Source organism: Stegodyphus dumicola, chromosome 6 (genome assembly GCF_044657685.1).
Source record: "Stegodyphus dumicola isolate Sdum_Otavi_A_Nest chromosome 6, ASM4465768v1".
Lineage (NCBI taxonomy): Eukaryota > Metazoa > Arthropoda > Arachnida > Araneae > Eresidae > Stegodyphus > Stegodyphus dumicola.
This window is the reverse complement of record NC_140773.1, coordinates 95936233-95951608: the sequence shown is the minus strand read 5'-3', so window position 1 is coordinate 95951608 and position 15376 is coordinate 95936233.

Here is a 15376-nt window from a genome sequence, read left to right as displayed (position 1 = left end):
CATTTAGAATTAGAACCACCTTTCGCAATATGGCGCATCGGTGCCGAGAACCTTTGGCCAATTTAGAAGTTTGTGTTTTTTAATTTTGGATATCATTTTATGCGAAGACAGCCAAGGTAAGCCTGTATTTTCTATTTTTATATAATATGGAAGATCTTATTGCTAAACTGAAATCGAAACGAAAGGTATTGAGGACCGGAGTGTCCAAGATATTAAAGAAAATTGAAACCGAACTGAATAAAGATGATAGTAGTATAAATGTAAATGTATTAGAAGAAATTTTAGACCAGTTAAACGAAAAATCAAAATCCTTGAGTAATTTAGACGCTGAAATAGAACGAGAATTAAAAGTCAAAGAAGACGAATTTGAACTTGAAATCTCATCCGCTTTGGAATATGAAGAGAAAATTCAAGTGTGGCAGTTTAGAGGAAAGAAAAAGTTGAAAGAGTTGAATAAGTTGGAAAATTCGGACAATGCAAATAGAGACATTTCTAATGAAACCGTTACAGAATCCCAAAACGAAAGTAACAAATTCACTCGTCTTCCAAAATTAACGATCTCTAAATTTTATGGTGATTCTTCGGATTGGTTAGAATTCATAGGTCAGTTCGAAAATGCGATTGATAAAAATCCGAATTTATCAAAAATAGAAAAATTAATTTACTTAAAAAGCTTTCTTGGTGGCTCAGCCGCCAAAGCTATTTCTGGTTTCGCTCTCATCGAAAATAATTACGAAGCTGCTCTTGAACTGTTACGTTCCAGATTTGGTCAAAAGAACATCTTAATTAATTCGCATTTAGGACAACTCTTAAGTACTTCACCTGTTAGAAATCCTAATGATATAAACGGATTAAGAAAACTTCTAGATCACGCCGAAGTACAGATAAGAAATCTTGAAGCATTAAAAATAGACTCTGATACCTACGGAAATCTCTTAACGCCTTTAATTTTGAAATTACTTCCTAATGAATTCGTTCTTGATTATAGCCGAAAAATTAAAGACGAAAATTGGGATTTAAAAGGTTTGTTAGCCTTTTTGAGGAACGAAGTATTCAGTAGAGAACGCGCGGCTTCTGTTAATTATAATTCTAGAGAAAAATATTCGCGATTGGAAAAGCATTTGCCCTTCAAACATAAACATTCTCCAGCCATAACGAGCAAGCCGTCTACAGTTGAGTTATTAGCGGCGTCATCCGAATCGCAGTGTCTGTTCTGCGGGAACACAAATCATAAATCTGCGGATTGCGAAGTTTTAAGTGTAGAAAAGAAAAAGGAGATCTTAAAAAGTGAATCGCGGTGTTTTTTATGTTTAGGTCGGTTTCACCGGATCCAAAATTGTAAACAAAAAATAAACTGTGCCTTCTGCTTTAATAAACACTCGATAGCCATTTGTTATTCATTCCATCAGAAAAAAGATAATGAAAAACCTGAAAAGAAAACGTCGGATTCGAGCGTTATTTCCGCTGTTTCGTCATATAATTCCGATGAAAATAGATCTAATAAAATATTATTACAAACGGCTTCTGCATTGATCCGAAATAATGATAAATCTGAAAATGTCAGAATTCTTTTTGATAATGGCTCAATGAGATCTTTCAGAACTAAAGATGTATCTACTAAAATGGAACTTCCGATTGTTAGAAAAGAATCACTTTCTGTTTATTCCTTTGGTGATAAAAGTGCGTTAGAAAAAACCTTTAATGTTGTTCGAGCAAAATTAGAAAATGTAAACGATCCTAATCTTAATATATATATTGAGCTTCTTGAAACCGAAAATATATCCAATACTGTTATCTCTCCTCCAGATTTGAACTTTGCTAAGAAAAATAAAATTTTACAAAATTTACAATTAGCAGATTGTTGTAGAAAAAGTGACAAAATTGATATTCTCATAGGGGTAGATTTCTACTATTCTATAATTAGTGGTAAAATTAAAAGAATTTCAAGAAATGTAGTAGCCACAGAATCTTTATTTGGGTGGTGTTTGCAGGGTAAAGTAAATAACGATTATAGTGAATTATTAACTATGAAAGTAATTGTAAATGAAAACTTGATATCAGATCAGTTACAACAGTTTTGGAAGCTAGAAAACTTGGGTTTGGAAAATGATACTCAAAACGACAAAACTGTTGATTTAGAAATTATGAAATCTTTCGAATCTGATATCAGGTATAAGAACAGCAGATACCAAGTAAAATTACCTTGGAAACCGAATTCAAAACATTTAATGGAAGATAATAGGGATATAGCACTTGAAAGATTTAAGAAATTGAGTAACAAATTTAAAATTGATAACTCTTTGTTTGTTCAATACACAGAGGTTTTAAAGGATTACGAGTTAAAACATATTATTGAACCAGTTCAAGAAGACAATCAAAATGATAAGACCGTATTTTATTTACCTCATAGAGCAGTCATCAGAAATGATAGAGCAACAAGCAAACTAAGAATAGTTTATGATGCTTCAGCCCATAAACCAAAAACACTCTCTCTAAATGACTGTTTATACACTGGTCCGAACCTATATCCTGATATTTTTGATTTATTGATAAAATTTAGACAAAATTCGATAGCCTTTACAGCGGACATTACACAAGCATTCTTACAGATAGAGTTAAATGAAGAAGACAGGGACGTTACACGATTCTTTTGGAAAGATGATCCTAATGATAACACTGAGAGTTTGAAAATCTTTAGATTTACAAGAGTTTTGTTTGGAGTAAAATCTAGTCCCTTTCTCCTAGCTGCTACTATTAAGCATCACCTTAAAAAATATTCAGAAATATATCCTGAAACAGTAGAACTCTTAAAGAACTGCCTGTATGTTGATGACATTATTGGTGGTCAACAAAATTTAGAACAAGCCCTGAAAACAAGTTTAGAAATTGTGAACATTTTTAATGAAGCTAGCATGTCACTACATAAGTGACATACTAATTCCAAAGAACTCAAAGATATTTGGCATCGCAAAGAATTTTCGATGCAAGAATCTCCTGAAGTTGTCCCGATCAAAGTGTTAGGAATTAACTGGGATACGGATAATGATAATTTTTATTTTGACACTCAGCACTTGACAAATTTCATTTCCTCGTCAATCAACTCAAAACGTTTTCTATTGCAAACCGCAGGCCGTATTTTTGATCCTGTCGGATTTTATGGCCCTTTCACTATAAGAATAAAGTGTCTGATTCAGGAAATCTGCTCTGCCAAAATTGATTGGGACGATGAACTGCCACCTGATCTTAGTTATAAATGGAAAGCCTGGTACGAAGAAATTGAAGAACTGAACCACCTCAGAATTCCCCGCTACTATTTAGAAGGAATATTAGATGCAGATGTGAAACAAATAGAACTCCATAGCTTTTCTGATGCTAGTTTGAAAGCTTATGGATGCGTGGTATATCTGAGAATAGTTTTGAACAATGGAACTTTTCAAACAGTTTTTGTTGCTTCCAAGAGTAGAGTTGCACCTCTGAAATCTCTTACACTTCCTAGATTGGAGCTTCTGGGTGCGCTTTTATCCGCTAGATTGAGTGATAAAATAGCAAAATCTTTAAAATACGAAGTAATCCCCTTCCACTGGACTGATTCTCAAATAACGTATTTTTGGATTCAGGGATCTCCCGAAAGATTTAAATCTTTCATCAAAAACAGAGTTTATGAAATTCAGAAACTAACTGAAAGCAATAATTGGCATTATTGCCGTGGGAAAGATAACCCCTCCGACATCATATCACGAGGAACTACTGTTGCTAATTTAAGAAATTGTTCACTTTGGTGGTTTGGACCAGAATGGTTGCAAAACAAACGTATAGACTGGCCAGTTCAACCGAAGTTTGACGTGGGAAACGATAAGCAACTAGAATTCCGTAGTAAGATATCTGTTTATGACGTTGTTGTGAAAAGAGATGATCAACTATTGGATATAACAAAATTCAGTAATGTGCTGAAATATCTCAGAATTATGGCATGGGTTAGACGTTTCGTTGCTAAGGCAAGAAAACTGCCTGCTAATAGTGGAACATTAAGTGCTTCTGAAATTCAGGACACTGAAATTTTTTGTGTTCGTAAAGCCCAGATGGATTTCTTCACACCTGAAATTAAGGCTCTTCAATCTAACAAGTCAATTTCTCCAAGCTCTGATATATTCAGCTTGGCACCGTTTCTTGATGAAAATAAAATTCTTCGAATTAAGGGAAGATTAGAAGAAACCGAATATACAGTTGACGAGAAGCATCCAGTTCTTCTTCCTAAAGATTCCAAATTTACTGAATTAATTGTAAAAAGGGAACATAATAACGTTCTTCATGCGGGAGTTGCAGCAACTTTAGCCAAACTAAGACAGAAATTTTGGATTCCTAAAGGCCGTCAGTTGGTAAAGAAAGTCTTAGGGAACTGTTTAATTTGTCGGAAATACGCAGTAAAACCAGCGAAACAAATGACAGCTCAGTTACCTAAAGATCGAATTGTTGAAACTCCACCTTTCTATGTTACAGGCGTGGATTTCACAGGTCCAGTTTACATCAGGTCTGGAAACGAAATTCAGAAATCATACATCGTATTGTTTACGTGCGCTGTTACACGAGCGTTACATCTAGAACTCATTTCCAATATGTCTGCAAACAAATTCATTTTGGCTCTCAGACGTTTCATTTCGAGAAGAGGAAACTGTCGCACCTTTTATTCAGATAACGCGAAAACTTTCAAATATGCTGCCAAAGATTTACAGTATTTTTACAGCATAATTAAAGGTACAGACTTTCAAAATTTTCTAGCAAATGAAGGCTTGACTTGGAAATTTATCGTCGAGCTTGCTCCATGGTGGGGAGCTTTTTATGAACGCCTTATGAAAATCATAAAGGAACCATTGAAAAAGATATTAGGCAGAGCTCAATTGAATTTTGAAGAATTTATGACTGTGTTGACAGAGGTCGAAAATATTGTGAATAGACGTCCTTTGACCTACGTTTACAACGATTTACATGAACCTGAACCGCTTGCACCGGCTGATTTTCTATTGATCGGACATAAGGATGAATATCCATACAACTTTGCTGAGATCCTGAATAACTCTTCAACAAGAAAGAGTCTAATAAAACGAAAAGAATATCAGACAACACTTATAAAACAGTTCTGGAAAAAATGGAAAAATCAGTATCTTCTTGAGTTAAGAAATGCTCACTTCTTCGGTACACCAGAAGCCAAGAAAAATCTTAAAATTGGTGATATAGTTTTACTTGAAGGAACAACTAAATCTAAGTTCCTCTGGGATTTAGGTCGAGTAATTCAAGTCTTCAAAGGACGTGATGGTCTTGTACGATCATGTGTGGTAAAAACTAAAAAGGGGGACTTTAAGAGACCTGTACAGTTGATATACCCCCTTGAACTATCAGACTGAAAATGAACTAATTTTGTAACCTTTTAATTTTACTTCTTATATTTCATGTTCACTAACATTAATTTTAGATAATTAGTTTAGTTATTACTAATAATTTACTGTTTGTAATTTGAATTAATATTTACGTATTGAGTAACATTTGAGTTGATGCAGTTAACTATATTTGTTTATTTTATAGAATTTTCTTTTGCAGTTTATATTTACATCAGTTGAATGTATTTGATATGTAAGTTGCTTTCTTATATTTTATTATTTGTATGCTGAAATAGTGATAATTTTTGCAGAAATTATCAGGTGGGGAGTGTGGAAAAATCCCCCAAATGATTTATGTATCGCCGTTAGAGGGCGCTTCGCTTCTGAAAAGGAATGTTAGTTTTTAGTTTGCGACGTAGTTAGTTAGCAGTGAATCTTCGATGCAATCAAATTGCTTTGTAAATAAAATGATTATTTTTGTAGATTGTTGAAGATATTTCATTTCATTTAGAATTAGAACCACCTTTCGCAATAACATTCCAAACAGCGTCACAGATATATTCTGTAAGGTCTGTGCATCACATCTGTACGTAAAGAGTGGAGATCAGGTTAACCAATCTATCCTTTAACGCCCACATTTTTCAAGAAAATTATCTGCCAGCTTACAGCTTTTTGGATAAGCGATATAGCTCATGAGAGAGAACTGAGAGCCAACTGCATTCATGAAAACGCGAAGATAGGCATCTAAGATCTCTTGCTTGCAGCGCTGACAGAGCTTTTGTCAAAACACAAGGGCTTTTGAGACAATCCAACAGGATGATGTTCAGACCATCAAACTTCCACTGCCATATTGATTCCTTTCTTGGATGTAATAGGACAAGTAGGAGGGTCTCTGATTCTCTCCATATGAACGTACGTCGAAAATCAGTAGTTAGCTTAAATCCTGATTCATCTGAAAAGAGAACGGTCTCCCACTGATGCTTAAAGTCGATATTCTTTGTACCATTCACTTAGCTTAAAATCGATATTCTTTGTACGATGATAATTAGTTTTCTAGTGCACAGAACTGGGCGAAATGTAAACAGCAAGTCTTCTTGTAAACACACCTCTCTCGTGTAACTTTCTGGAATTAGCAATCCTTGAAACTCGGCTTCCTGTAGCTGAATGGTAGACACGAGGCAAATTTACACTCCTATTACGCTCTCAAAGAAATAAATAAATATGGACCTTTTTGCCACTGTGCTTTAGGATGAGTTGCCCGGGCATTTTCTTTTCGGATGTGGTAGCCTGTTTCGATAAATTGCATACGACGCTGGGCATCACTTTCAAGTCTTTAGGAATCTGCTCTTGAGACTTACCATGCTATCATCCAAGCGTTGGTGTTAACTAATTTTAATTGTCTGCTTTTGAACTTCACTATCGGTTGTAAAAAAAGCACCATACAATTCCGCAAAGAGTGCGAGAGAACAAAGCACAGAAGATGTCATGTGTGCTTTTAATAAACCCTGTCCTAAATGTTCTACTCTTACGCCAATGTAAGCTGGCGTACTGGATTGTAGTTTTGACTGGAAGCAAAATGTATACTGTACGCTCAGCACTTTCGAGAAAATCACCAAAGTATGCGAATTCTCTTCGATTGGAACACCAATATTTGTTGAATCAACTGTATTATTGAAATTCTATTTATATTTCAAAGCAGATGATTAAATGGTACCGTAGATGCAGTTTACGTTTATTGCATTAAATAAGCCGTATGCAAGCATGTGAGGGGAAACTATAGGGAATATATATTTTTTTTAAATGCAATTGGAATAAAAGATTTACGATTCAATGCGAATGAGAATAGAGTAATATTAAACACTATATTTAAACTTTATACTAAGTTTCAAACAATACTTTGGCAAACATCCTCTGTACTCCCTTGTACGATGTAAAGGAAGTATTGTAATCATGAAAAATTCCGGGTATCATATTTCAACGAAGATATGCATTTCGACTGCAATTTAACGATGTTTTTGCATCACATCTGTACGTAAAGAAAGAATAAAAGCCTCTTTTTCCCCAAACGAATTATAAAACTGATTTAAAATGGATCCAAAAGAGACTTTTTCGTGGCGTCTGTATTTAAGTATTATGTACGTATTTATATCGCATAACTCAAAAATGAGTAGCCTCAGTACGTTGAAAATTTGTATATAGGACTACTATAATATGTAGTTGTGCATCTCCCTTTTTGGTTGCAATAGGGCACAATAAAAGTAAATATATGTAACGAAACTGCGCTTCGATGACACGGCATGAATGATTTGATTATGAATGCGGCGCAAACTTGCATTAAAATTTTCGGTGAAACGGAAAATTTCTCATGCTTCACTGTGAACACAGAATAACAAATCCGTGTAGATTTATTAATAATTAGAACTGGCCGAAAAATGTAATGATAGCATAAATTTGGGAGCACTGATGTAAGACCACCAAGATGTAGATGCGTATCAATATTGTTTAGAGTAGATAGTTGATACTTAGAGCATCCATCCATTTTGAAGAATAAGCAGTAGAGCCGGAATAAATTGCATATTTTTTTATATTCACATGTTGTGGCCACAATTCACTTGGCACTCCAAACGTGCCTATTTTTAGAACAATTTTGATACTATTATGATATAAGCGATCATTGCAGAGCAGAGATGATTACAGGATAGCGTCTTAACAGTATGAAAGCAGAAGCCAGAAGAGTGTGTCGCAGTACTTCAGAAAAAGAGGGGAGGGAGGCACACAGTTTCATTTTTTAATTTACAATTTGGTGATTGCTCAAGAAGCATCTGCAATAAGATCTTTGAATCAATCTTAGATCAATCTTTGAATGAAGCAGTTTATATTTGCAGCACTATTTTTATACAGAGAGATGAAGTTCCTAAATGAAATAAAAATAAAACAGGCTATACATAATTAAATTTAGAAGTTCGCTTTCATATTTTTTATCGTACACACACAGACACACACACATATATATATATATATACCGTCTCTATTACCGGATCAGTGAGCTCAGCTTTTTTTATTCTTATATATTAGTAAATTGCTTAAATAAATTGCTTTAAAAATGCTTAAATTATGGTGTTCTTATCTTCCGGTTAAGGTGACTTTAGTTAATCTGCATGCGATATTTGTAGAATTATCAACAATTTAAATGTTTTTTAAGTGCGACCAAGCCTAATTTTTGTTTACCATAGCAGCCATATTTCTTTACATTTGAAATTTAGCAGAATAGTGAATTCAGTTTCTGCACCTTCAGTATCTTTTAGCCGAGCGGGAAAAAATTAAACTTTCATTTTTGTGCACTGAAAAATCGGCCTCGTTGCCTGCTGGTCGAATTGCTTGTTTTTGCGTAGAAATTGTAATTTTAATTTAATTTTTTTTAATTGTTTCAACAGCATTTGGTGTTTTATGTTTTTCTATATCTTTCAATCTTTAATGAAGATATTTTGTAGTTTTATATATTTTTCCTTGCCTTGAAGTGAGAACTGAATTAATTGAATGAGAAATATATCTCTAATGAAATTTGAGGAAATACGTATTTTGTATTAGCAGCAAATATTATCGCCAGTCTGTCTCGGACAGAGCAGAATGTTTACTCGTAGCGCATGCGTATTATGTAAGCGGGGCTGAATCCTCTGAAAAACTGTTTCTTTTTTATTTCTATAAATTATTTTATACATCGTTTTAGATTTATTATAGAACTTGAATACACCATCTGGCAATCTGGCAACGGTTAGATAATTATTCAGATGATATAATTTTTGTGCATTCTGAGTTACAAAATGAATAAGACGTAACACTATTTAGTGAACCGAGAGCCAGAATGTCGCTATGGTAAATAAATGCAGTGAATTTTAAAAGTGCATTTATTCTATTGTGGTTCATGCGGTATCGACGAAGTAGATTTAATTCAATTCAATAAGTTTAAATGAAATGCAGGAAAAATGCGTATATTTTAATTTTCCGTACTATGAAATCATGTGGTGTACACATATGTTGTTTTTTTTCCCTCTCGGAGGAGCAAAGTTTCTACAGAATTTTTATTAATTTATAATGTCTATCTGTACAGTGAAATTTCAGCATCTTCCTAACATGCAACCTTGAAACTGCAATGGACTTGAAACAGCAAATAAGTAGACATTCACATTGCCTGTCTCAATAAATTTAGTGAAACGTGTAACGAAAATGCTGATATGGTAAATGCTTTTAAATATGATAGATAAAGTATAACATTTAATAAATTTCCTTTTATCAAAAATTTTAGTTATAATGTAAATGCATTAAAAGCAGAATAATAGTGCAATGAAATTCTCTATCAGAATTAATCTGTAATTACGTCTGTCTGTTGCTTAATAGCGAAATTATTTATAGTGCAATATTTGCTGTAAACAAATGTGCAAAATTATTTTTATTATTATCGTAGTTATTATTATTATTATTATTATTATTACTATTATGTATCACGAATGAATTATCACCATGAATGTATCACGTTTAGTGTCTGAATAAAGGAATGCCGAATTACAGAATCTTTTAGCGGTTACGTCATCAACTTTTTTAAACAGGTTCTTTCCACGTCACCAGACAGGGTGCTGGTCAATGACGAACTTTACGCAATCAAATACTTGAAAAAAGCATCGTAAACATTGTGGCTGATAGACCCGAGTCAAATACTAAAGCTCCTGCACGAAACGCAGGTGTAAGTCAACATACCATTTGGAGAGTGTTAAAATAAAATCGCTTATATCTCTTTCATTTTCAGCAAGTTCAAGCTAAGAATCCGCAAGACTATCCTCTGCGCCTAAATATTTGCCAGTGGCTTTTGCAGGAATATACATTGCCGCCGGACTTCATAGCTCATATTTGCAGATGAGGCGGCTTTCTGATTTCTGATTTTCTTTTCTTTCACAGATGAGGCGAGGGTGTATTTAATGCGCATAATTCTGATGTATGGGCAATTGATAGCCAAACGCAACGCGACCACATGCGTCTCAACAAAGAATCTGTGTGAATGTGTAGACGGGTCTCGTCCACTACTTTTTAATTGGCCCATACCTACTGCTGCATATACTCAATGTCTAGCGTTATCTTATTTTTCTGGAAAAGGTGTTACCAGAACTGTTACGACATATTCCGATCTCCTTTCGTAACCGAATGTGGTTTCAGCATGATGGGGCGCCAGCCCATTTCAGCACTGGTGTTCGCAATTACTGGAATGCTACATTTGGAGCGCGATGGATTCGTCGTGGTAGAAAAGTCCCTTGGCTAACACAATCTATCCATTTACCGATCCTCGATTACTTTTTCTGGGGGCACCTGAACACTTGTTTATGCGATTCTAGTTTACTCAGCTGAGAATCTCGTTACTTGACTATCAGTAGCTGTCGCATGTTTGCGTAAAATGCCTGGTATCTTTGCCAGTATACGCCAGTCGCTCCACTGATGCTGTCAAGCATGTATCGTTGTTGCTGAATTAAATTTTGAATAGTTCTTGTAAACCTCTCGTTTCAGTTGAAGTGAGACACCCTATATTTATGACTAAATAAAGGGACTGCAACCAATCTGGGTTACCTATGTGAATATGATTCGTATCTTTGTTCTGTACCTCTCCTCCAAATTTGTACCACGAATTTGGAATTACCCCGTATTTAAAAATAATATTTACAATAAGTGCTTCATAAATATTTACAGGGATCCTACATATAAATATTGTTATTTTGGGGGCAATTTAATTCCTATCCTGCCAAACTGAATATATTTGAATTTATTTGGAATTTGTTTTGATTTTAATTTTGTACAAATGTATAATAGAAAGATATTTAAGTTAATTTAATAGTTTAAGACTTCAGTAAAATCTAATTTAGTCATTCAAAAAATATAGAATATGTTTAAGTGCTGCATTAAGTAAAAATCATAGGAATTTCTGCAAAAAACACTTAAAATGTTTTGAAACTTTCCATTTATCAAAAGTATATTTAAGATGTACAAAAAGTGGAAATGAATTTGAAAAATATTATTAATAATTAATTTTAAAAATGGAAGAATCAAGATAGCTTGTGTACAAACGTAAGGTATTGTATATATACCAAGGTATTGTATATAGCTTAACATTTTGGAAAACTAAATTTAGATAAATAAACTAATTAAGCATTTTGAATTACTTAGAGATCTCTTTAAAATATGAATTTTTTTATTTATGAAAATTAGCAAATATATTACTCATGTTACATTACTAATGTTTATTTTATTTTATTATATTTTTAGTCCTTTTTAGAATTTTTTTCTACTTACAAAAATAGTTTTATATATATATATATATATATATATATATATATATATATATATAAAGAAATAGTTTACTTCTTATTAACAATAAGCTCCTAATGAAGTTCCTAATTATCAATATAATGAGAACTTTATATTATGTTCAGCAGAATATTTGTAATAAAAGTACAATAACGTACTAGAGTAAAACATTTGAATTGTTAAAAAATGAATTCCAAATAATTATTTCAAATTGAAATAAACTCTCGACCCTATTTCATTATCTTACAAAAAGTGTATGTGAATTATAATTAGCCTCGTTTTTATATAAATGTATATTAAGACATGAAAATTTCAATAGTTAATATTATTTAAAGTATTTTAATCAGTCTTCTGGGAAATTAAAATTTTTCTTACTAAAAATAGGGATAAAATTATTATTGTTTTTGTCATATTATAATATTTTAAATCACTGAAAATTTATAATTGGTTTCATTATTTTCGCTGAAGGATAAATAATACATTTAAAAGTTATTTAAAAGTGTATTTTTCAAAATATATTTTACTACGTGTCTATACATGAAAACGTTATGTGATTGAAAGCTTTGCATAAAACATCTTATATTAGGAAATGCAAAGAGAGGAAAAGGGTGTGCTGTGGAAGTAGGCAGATGATCAGTAATCTTGTTTACAGAAAGTATGTTTTTGCATTGCATTTTTTTTTTTTTTTTTTTTTTTTTTTTTTTTTTTTTTTTTGCTGCACTCTTTATATTTGGTATGAAAATAGCCGTAATATGAAGATATCCCGATTTGCTCCGGATAACTTGTAAAAATCATTATGGTTTGGAGCTCTAAAATTAGTTCAAAATTTTTTGTTAAATATTTTGCTCTTCTAGTATGTCTCAAAGATTATGCGAACGTTTAACGCACAAAAATACTGACTCAGTATTTGAAAATGCTGGTAAATATCAACATGTTTAATTTAAATAATCTTTATTTTGCAGTTGTGAATGGCAATGCTCTTTAGATAAATTTAAAATAGAATATTAAGTTTGAACAATTTAGTATTGAAAAAAGGTAAAATGTTAATTTAATTTATTTGAAATTGTGGATTTTAAGTTTCCAATAATAAAATCAAGCAAACAATTTTGATGTTAGTGTTAAGCTGTTATGCGATAATTGAGATTTAAGCCATATGCTGTCTACTTTAGGTACTGTTTACTTTAGGTGTTATTTCCAATGTTATCAGTGTCATTTTGGTTAATATAATTCAGAAAGACTTTGAGCAAAAAAATGGTGATGAGAAAAGAAAAGCGAAGAGAAAAAAAAAATATATGGCGGGGACACATTCACCCAATCAATCACTACAATTACAAGTTATGTTTCCGAAAACTGATTAATATTCAATCTCAGATTATTTTTCAGAATAATCAAAAATAGACTTAGAGTGATAATCATAATAACAAAAAATATCTTCGTTCTCTCCGTGGACTGGAAGAGATCACATCAAAAGTAATAGATAAAGAAAACTTTATTCTAGACAGGTCATTCGGGATTGAAAACAAGGGCTGAACGTTGCAGAGTAACAAGTGCAGTGGTTGGTCATTTTACTTTAAAGTATTATTTAATTTGTTAGAAAATAGGAGGCTTACATGTATTTCTAACAAAATACGAAGAAAATGATTCCGTGCAATTAAATTGCAGGAACTGCAAATGACTGTAAATTTTGAAGTATATATTTATTTAATAATTCTGAAGTTCTTTACATTGACTTAGTTTCTAATAATTTCTAAGGCGATCAATTTTGTCTTAATAAGATGACGTCATCTTTTTAAATTAGACAACCCGACATTGAAAATGCAACGCCAAGGAGGTGGCCAGAAAGTGATGAAATTCGCAAACAGAGAGAGACAGCAATGAACAATAAGTGATCTTAAGAGAACAATAATTGATTTGGAAATGATATGCGTAATACAGAGCGAGAATAGAGTCGGCTCAGTAGGTCATAGGACCAATTTGGAAGGCGATACACGAAGCAACACGTGTATATACAGAATCAATGAGACTACTCGTAGTGTCCTGAGGAATGGCTCTCCATTCCTTCTCAAATATTTGCCACAGCTCGTCATCTGAACGCGAAAACGGTTGCGTCTGCAAATGGCTTCCAATCACATACCAAACGTGTTCGATTGGTGAGAGATCAGGAGAGAACGGTGGCCTGGGAAGCATCTGTACTCCTTGCAGAATACGTTGACTAATGAGAGCAGTCTGTGATCGGGCGGTATCCTGCTGGCAAAAGAGCGGGCTGCAGTCAAAGCAAAATGTATACCGCTGAAAAGCAAATATATAAAAACATTTCAATATGAATGAAAACCAGTTAAGGTGCTACTTTGTAGACGGTTGCACGGATTTTTGGCGATTTACGTTGGCGCGGTTTTTTACAATCGTCAGCCATCTTGAAAAATGCTACATTTACGTATTTTACGCATAGTAAAGTATTCGAATCTTTAAATAAATAAATTGGATTAATTTTTCGTTGAAAACGTCGTTTTTTCAGATGGCAGGTAAATGTAAATAAATACACTTACTACGAGTATAAAATACTACAGCAAGGTTAAATTATTACTTTCATAAAGCAAACTAATAGAATAAAAACAATGCTATAAAAACATTGACCTCTAACCCTTGTAACAAGTTATAAATAAATCTTTGTTTAGAAAAGCCAAGTTGGCCAAAATAAGATCTCAAAGGACAATTTTTTGATTCCATTACCAATAATTATTGATACTTACCAATAACAGCATTCATCTTTGAAAGGGACATATCCGTTCGCTATGAAATCTAAGAAATTCGAAGAGATGAATTATAATATTTTAAAATGGCGCGGTAATGCACAAATATTCAGTATCCAATCAAGGAGCTGATTACAGCTCGTTAATGCACAAATATTCTGTAACCAATCAGGGAGCTGATTACATCACGCATAGAATTAAAATTATTTAAATAATCGTATATAATAAAATCATTTAAAAATATGCAAAATTGTATTTTAATATTTAACAGCCATAAATAATATTTAAAACATAAGATTAAATTTATAGATATTAAAAGCAATTACTTTTAAAGTAAGGTGACGTCATTGATCACATCATTCACAACATAAAATTATATAAAATATCATAAACAATAAAATTTTTATTCCAAATAAAAATGCAAAATTAAATTGATTTTTAATATTTAGAACCCATAAATAATATTTAAAACACAGAATTAATACATAATAAAACGCATTACTTTTTAAATAAAATGACAACGAAGTATCGGTTACCATAATTAACTTGTCCAGCAATGGGTTTACCATAAGTCGTGTCGTTCGCCCAAAAAAAACTCCAAAATCCGTGCAACCGTCTACCAAAGTAGCACCCCAGTTAATACTTCCCAAGCATTCACTAATTCGTAAATGATTTTTTTATTGCCAAGCCAGGAAACGAAAACTTTCACACTTCAGGTGAATACCTTTTAGATCATGATTTAAGTTTAATGAAGTATAACAATGTTTTCTCAATATCAATAGAAGGATAGTTTTCCGTTTCGCCGGCGCAAATCTCGCCAAACAAACTTTATGGGCGACAACACACAGTATACACATGAAAAATGTTAACAAATGTTAGTTCTAAGAATTTTTTATTTTGAAAGCATAA